This window comes from Canis lupus, chromosome 23 (genome assembly GCF_048164855.1).
Source record: "Canis lupus baileyi chromosome 23, mCanLup2.hap1, whole genome shotgun sequence".
NCBI classification, from domain to species: domain Eukaryota; kingdom Metazoa; phylum Chordata; class Mammalia; order Carnivora; family Canidae; genus Canis; species Canis lupus.
The window spans coordinates 3,202,972-3,210,540 of NC_132860.1; positions in this window are offsets into that span (position 1 = coordinate 3,202,972).

Below are 7,569 nucleotides of genomic sequence, written 5' to 3' on the forward strand. Positions count from 1 at the left end.
CATGGTCTAGGTGCCGCCTCTTCTTCCTCCTTCCCATATCCTTCTTGCCTTCTCTCCCTTTCCCTTCTCCTTCGTTTGTTTCTCTCTCTGCCGCTCTCCTTCCCTGCTTCTCAAACACACACACATACACACACACAGACACACACACCATTTATTGAACACATAGTGTCAGCCCTACAAAAGCTGCTAAACTGTGGTCCTTGGCCTTCAGGAGCTCTCAGATAAAGGGACCTGTATTAACAAGGTAGGGCCAAAAATGTGAGCTTTGAAAAAGCTCTAAATCTCTCAAAAGAACTTTTCCGTGAAGGAGGCCAAATCTCCAAGCACCAAAGATACTGAATCCTGAAATCATCTTGTCTCTGAATCATCTCAGACCAAATCCTACCCCATCACCTGCCTCACTGCCAGAAATAAGAGCCCTGCAGGAGTCCACAGGCTCCCTTTGTTTGAGGATAAGCAGGGAGAGACTCATCTTCACCATCTCTTGTTAATCACCCTCGCTTGACTGTGGTTACCGATGAGGTAAAGTCCCTCGGCAAGCTGAGGCAATATTTTCCAAAGGAAAGCAAGTTTTGTTTTGCATTCGGTCCTCCTCATCATCACAAGCCACGCTCAGGTTCCCAGCCTGGATCTGCCCACAAGCGACCATCTGGCCCGCAGCTGCGGTGTCCAAGTGGAAGGCCTCCAGCCTGAGCCCTCCAAGGGCTCCTTTTACTTCTTATAAATGGCAAAGCCTGCATTGTAGGTGACCCCCATCCCCTTCAGGGGAAGGGCAACAACTGTCATTTTCTTTTCTTTTTTTCCCCCCATACATGGTTGTTTACCGTGGGAGCACATGTGTCAGGCATATGGCAGGGGCGTAGTTGGCTTAAAGTACAAGCATGACCAGTCGCATTTCATCAACTCTGCGAGAGCAGCTCTCCAGGAGGAGCTTAGAAACTGAACTTGTAAGGTTGGAGCTGTGGAATCCAGCCAAATGCATGTTCATTTGGTCGGAGAGCCTCCCGGTTGAGTGCTAACAGAGGGCTCAGCACCAAGGAATAACCCATCCCTCCCATTTTCTTGCCCTGACCAAGTCCAGTGACGTGGGTCAGGAATAACAATAGTTAATATTTATAGAGTGCTTGTTATGTGCCTGGTGCTTTGCTGAGTGCTTTATACTCATTATCCTATTAAATACTCTCAACTACCCTAGGAAGTGGTTATAAATATTACCCCACTTAAAAATTTTCAAGCTTCAAGAAGGTGAGTCATGTGTCTAAGGTCACACAGACTGTCTCAGTAGCGGGATTATTGTAAGCTCCTTGGGGGCAGGAATCATGAATTGTCCCACACTGAGTCCTCATTGCTTTTAGCACAGAGCCTCACTCACAGAAGATGCTAAAAACAAATACAAAAAACCCCCACAAAAACCCCAAACCCAAACTCCTCCAAAACCCAGTACTTGTGGAATAAGTAGTCGAATGAATGGATCATGAGTTTGTGCCTTTACAATAAGCTGTCTGTTTTCTCCGCTACAAACAGGGATCTCTCCAGTCAACGTTACTGGAAATCGTCTACACTCAGAATGATGGTGGAGAAAAGGGCCACCGTGGCCCTGACCTGTCCAGGGACTGCTCTCAGCCCACACGATCCAGCAGCTGGCCCTTCTTACCTAAGAAAGGTTACGGTTAATGTCATTTATTCGGGCCTGCTGTTTTCCCTTTGCTCATGCAGTTTGCTTCATGAACATGCCCTCTCTGTTCGGCTTGTTCCATCCTGTCCACCTTCAAGTTCAGTTTAGACTCCATCTCCTCCTAGAGGCTTCCTCCACGGTTCCTCGATCTCGATTTGCTATTACGGAGATTTATGATTCTTTAACACCAGTGAGAGTGTAGGGATTGATTGCCAGGAACCCAGCGGTTATGCGTAGAGACTGAGGCCTTAGGTCCACTGGCTGCAGAGGGCTCTAGGCAGAGACCGTCCTGCGTCCAGACCCTTGTGGGGATGATGCTCAGTAACACCTTAGTGATCTAGCCTTTGTGGTCAGACCTTGGTCCCATGTCCTTCTGGCTGAAATCATTCTTTCCTCCATGTCTTTACATCTGTAGGGTTCAAATTGTGCCTCTTGTACAAAGACACACGCTTTGTGTGAGAGCCTTTTTTTTTTTTTTTTCATACTGAGATTTTAGACAATATTCCAATTGGCAGTCAGGTATCTACTCTATACCAGCCAGTATACCTCCACCGTAGCACGAATCCAGAACTCCAATAGCAGGGCTGATCTAAACCCAAACAAAATACACAAGTTTCCAGGGTTGGGGTATTAGGACCATGGAAGCCTTGTGAATTCCTTCTTCCTGAATCTTCTTTCTCACTGCTTGCTCCTTCCCAAAGTTCCACTCTTGGAATCTTGTTCTCTTGGTTGGTCCTATAAAGAGGCAATCATTTGGGTTTTAATGGCCATAATATTATTCCTTGGCTTTTCTTTTTCTCTGGCCGTCCAGAGACTTTAGCTGTCAGGCTGGCTATGAGCTTTGCTTTGCGGTCTTCCATGACACTTCTGTGTCAGAACCACGGTCAGAATAACCTTGGAGCTGATATTTGGTCAGAGTGTCACAGTTTTCAAAGTGCTTTCAGAGAACCCCTTTTGAAGCTTAAAGTTCCCAATAATGAAGAGGAAGATTCTTAGCCTCATTTTGCAAATGAGGAAATCAAGGTTTAAAGAGACCTGGTTTCCGATCCAAGGTCGTACAGCCAGTACATGAAGGATTAGCATGTTCCACGTCACCAGCCTTTCCCCCCATACCGTGCTTCCCATTCTTAACATTCCCCCAGACACTGCTAACCACATCAGAGTCACCTGGGATGGTTTTAAAAATACCAATGCCAAAGCCCCACCCCCAGGGATTCTAATTTCATTGGTATAATTGGAGCCTGGCCATCATTATGTTTTTCAAGCCCCCATTTCTACAATGATCTATACAGTCTTTATTGCTGTGATGCTTGGTGAACTGCAAAGGATCCCACAAACTGATGGCAGTATAAATATTAGTGTTTCTTCCTTTGTAGCAGTGGCCGAAAGCCAGATCCTTAAAACCACCAAGTCCCTGAATAAATTTTCTGTAGACACAGGAGCTGCAAAATCCAACTCTTGGGTCATTCTAGAAGACAACTTTGTGCTCCAGAATGCATGCCTCCCCAAGTGAAATAAAAGACAGGGGTTATCTCCTTTAACTGGTCAGCTGTTAGTATTTATAAAGCTGTTTGTGCTCTGCAATTGCTCTGCCACGGAAATCACATTTACAAGAGCTATCACCAGCTCACTTTTACATATGACCAGCTGTCCAGAGGAAAAATGTTAACTAGTTTACAGTTTATACTTTCTCAGAAGTTTTATGGCAAAACACATTTTCCAGTAAGTACATTCCTCTCTTTCTCTGGGTTTTGAGCATACCACTTTAGATGTGATCAGTGGCTTGGACCTGGGAGCAGTCTGCTGTTCCTGGCCAGTGAGACCAGCATACTTTGCAGCAGCAGGCCCAGGGCACAGGCGTCTTGAGCTCTCACTCCTCCAGCTCAAAAGGCTTAGGGTTAGCTCTTCTTTCTGTGCCTCTGGTGCAAGGTGGGTCTGATGTGCTGGGCAAGTCGTAGGGAAAAGTGAAAGGAGGCCAAGAGGGAGAGACTTTTTATCTTCTGAGGAATGAAAACCCAGCTAATCGGTAGCTTCGATCAATCAGAACTAGCCTTCCATCGGAGGAAGAGATAAACCCTTACAAGATGTAGGTATCATAGGCCATCTAAAAAAGAACATCTTTCTATGCCTTAGGTTTTTTTTTAATTTATTTTTATTTTTTATTTTTATGCCTTAGGTTTTATTCGAGTGTAAGAGTTTAAGATCGGAGATGGCCTTGATTGCTCTCTGTAGCTTCCTCCCCTAATATAGTGTCTGAAGTGTATTTGCACTTAGTGTATTTGTTTTCAAATTCATTTTCGTTTTCATCAAGTAAACATATGCCCATAGGTTTTGGTTTTTGTTTTTTAAAGAGTATACTTTCAAACTTCTATAATGAGAAACAGCAGCCTCCAGCTTTCTCCCATTACGTCTTGGTTCCATTTTCCAGCAACTTGAAAATAGTTTGACTTTTTTTTGCCTGACATTTTTCTTCTTGTTTCTAAATAATACATTAATGCTGACTTTTCTGGGTTTATCAATTTTAGGAATTATTTACTAGCCAGGTGTCAACTTTGGAAACGATCTATGGACCTACTATGGTAGATGGGTAGATGGGAATCTAGCTGTATGTCACTTCCTTTCCCTCTGACTTCTCCAGCCCTACCTTCCCCTTGAGCACAGTTTATGTGACAATTCTGCTCGGTACCCATTTGCGTTACTCTGTCCATGTGAATGCGTATACTTGCTGCTGAGCCAAGGGGTTATTCTCTAATTCTATTTTTTTCTCTTGTATGTTTTGTTTTCTTTCTCAACTTAAACGCCTGTTTTTATGTTTATTTCTTTCCCTTTGCTGAAATTGTCTCAAAGTTTTCAATAATTCCTTCTACATGCAACACAATTCCAACATGCACGTCAATATTATTTTTCACACGTGCTGATATATCGTCCCAGGTATCAACTAATCTCTTAGTTCCATTTTGGTATTTTTCCCTTGGAGACTTCTTGCTCTGTTTTTGCTCAAATCTTGATGGGCTGTTGTATACAGCTGCTGAACAGCTGTCATCTGTCTCTAGTAAGAAGCCTCTGGGATGGCCCCCAGGGATCCCAGCTCTTGGAGTTCATGTTCTTGTGTAATCTTGTCTCCCGGAGTGTGGATGGGAACTATTTATTCACTTCTGACATACTTATGTGCTAAGTGTTCTTTAGAAATAACATAAATACAAAGCACGTAAGTATTTGAGAAATACTGGAAGAAGGGGAAAAACAAGGAGAACACCTTTCATAATTCAGATGATAGTCTTGATTTGAACCAAACAGTTAGCATTGGGTATAAAATAAATGGCGGGACTAGAGACCTCTTAGAATAGTTGGAAAACCATCCTGTGTGATCAGTCTATGTATTATCTGTTACATATCTATTAATATAATCTACTTAATTAGATCGTTAGCTTCTTAAGGGCAGAGAGGAGTCCTCATATAAGTTGATTATCTGAAGTTTTCGAGTTAGAGTTGTATAGAATGTGAATGTCGTTGGTACGCGTTGTCTCCCACTCGTCCCCCACTGGCCATGTCCGGGCCTCACCTTCTCTCTCAGGCTCTGCTAGATGACTGGGCTCATTAACACTCAATAATTTTCATTTTAACCTTACATGGGGGACATTCAGTCTATGCCATGTGTCTCCGGTGACTTGGACTATTGGAAACAGAATACACATAGGGAGTAGGGTTCATGGGGCAGGATGGGGCGGGGAGGAGTGGGAATGGCTGGTTGGTGAGATGCTCCCTCAGCCAGTGGCACGACATCCCTGGCTGCTTCTCAACAGCGATCAACCATTCCTCTCTCCGAACACAGGCAATCTGTCTTAAGCTGGAAATAGAATGAGAAGGAGACCAAGTTTTCACAAATGAAAATTATATTAGTTACACAACATCTAAGCAGTTCATGCGAATCTGTGAAAAAGGACTCTTGCAGGGACCTGTATTCCCTGCAATTGGACACACAGCACAGATGTGCTTTGTCCTTCATCCACGCAGGGTATGTACTCATGCTTACTAATTGGAAATACTTCGGACAGGTGCTCAGGACACCCGCACAGGCGTTAGACAAAGGGAACAGAATAGCAACACACTCTGTAGCATTGCTGGTGTCATACTTCACTCGGACACCCCTAGAATATTTATGGTCTAATTTCCTACTGGGTAAATGTGTAAAGAAAACATATATGGCTTTAGAATAGATCGTTAAAAATAGGGGGCACTGGGGCATCTTGTTGGCTCAGTCACTAGAATGTGTAATTCTTGATCTTGGGGTTGTAAGTTTGAGCCCCACATTGGGTGTAGACATTACTTAAGAAAATAAATCTCTCTCTCTTTTTTTTTAATAGGAAACACCATCTTCTCCCTCCCTCCTCTTCTTCCTTCCTTCCTTTCTTTCTTCTAGTATCTTCTTCCTGCCACCTCTCTTTGTTCATTAATTAATTGAGTGACTCTATCCACTAGGTAAGGCCCAATTAGGAAGAGAATGCCTGATGGGACGCCTGGATGGCTCAGCAGCTGAGTGTCTTCCTCAGGCCCAGGACGTGACCCCAGGGTCCCGGGTTCAAGTCCCACATCGGGCTCCCTGCAGGGAGCCTGCTTCTCCCTCTGCCTGTGTCTCTGCCTCTCTCTGTGTCTCTCATGAATAAATAAATAAAATCTTAAAAAGGAAGAGAATCCCTCTGATAGCTTCAGATCTGGGAATAATTTCTTCCCTTAATCAGGCCCTAGGGACTCATTTAAAAGCAGTCTCTCTCACAGGTTAAAACAGTTTTGCAAGGGAATCTGCAGGCTGGTGACTTCCACACTGTTGAGTTTCTTGTTCATGCCGTCCTTTTACCTCTACCGTCTGCTTCCCCTTCACTGTACTTGACTGTGAACTCCCCATGGGCAAGAGAACTGCTTTTCACTGGGACATCCTCTCCCTGCCTAGCTTCCTCAGCTTCTCCCTCCTCTCCCAGCCAGAGACATTATCCTTCATGTGGTGGGGCTCCCTCAAGGTTGGCAAAACAGTCATTCTCACCCAACAAGACATGGCGCCGGAGAAGGACGGAGAAATGGCTTTGGGAGTTGGAGGAGGAAGTGTCACAAGGCCGGGGAGTGGAGCCAATCAGGGAATGAAGAGGAGGACCCCTAGACTGGGTGAGCACGGTAAAAGCTGTCCCTCCTGGGACTCTGAGGAAGTTACCTACCCTCGGAGCATTGCACCCTACTCTTAGCAAAAATAGGCATAATAATATCGGTTTTTCCTACCTCCCTGGACTGTGGGAGCATAAACTGAATAACCTGTGAAAGCAATCGAACTACTTGGAAGTCAGGAGTGACAGGCCCAAGGCGTGGCCGTATGATTTTCTTCCTGAAAGCTGCCGTTTAAAAGAGTGACTCCAATAACATTATTTGATATTAAAAGAATTGGTGTATTTCATTTACGATGATCTTTTAGTTGCAAGAACCTAAAGACGTATAAAACACTGGTTCAAATGGCCATTAAAAATGGGATCAGATGGTTTCGTAATTAAAGTAGTCGCCTCGCTTTATTAGTCAGGAGAGGCTAGGCTTGCGCTGTGGTAACAAACATCCCTGGCGTGTCGGTGCTGTAACACCTCAAGTTATTTCCCACTAATGCAAGATCTGCTGGAAGTCCAGGCAGTTCTCCGGGGCACTGCCAGCCGGGGATCAGAAGCCCGCCCTGCTTGGGTCTGGGCTTCAGCACCAGCCCAAATGAGCCTCTATCCTTGACTGGAGAGTCGTGCAGAGCTTTTCACCGCCTCAGCTGGAAAGGTGGAGGTGTCACATCCCTTTATTTATTTTATGTATTTGTTTTTAAGATTGTATTTATTTATTCATGAGAGACACATACACAGAGAGAGAGAGGCAGG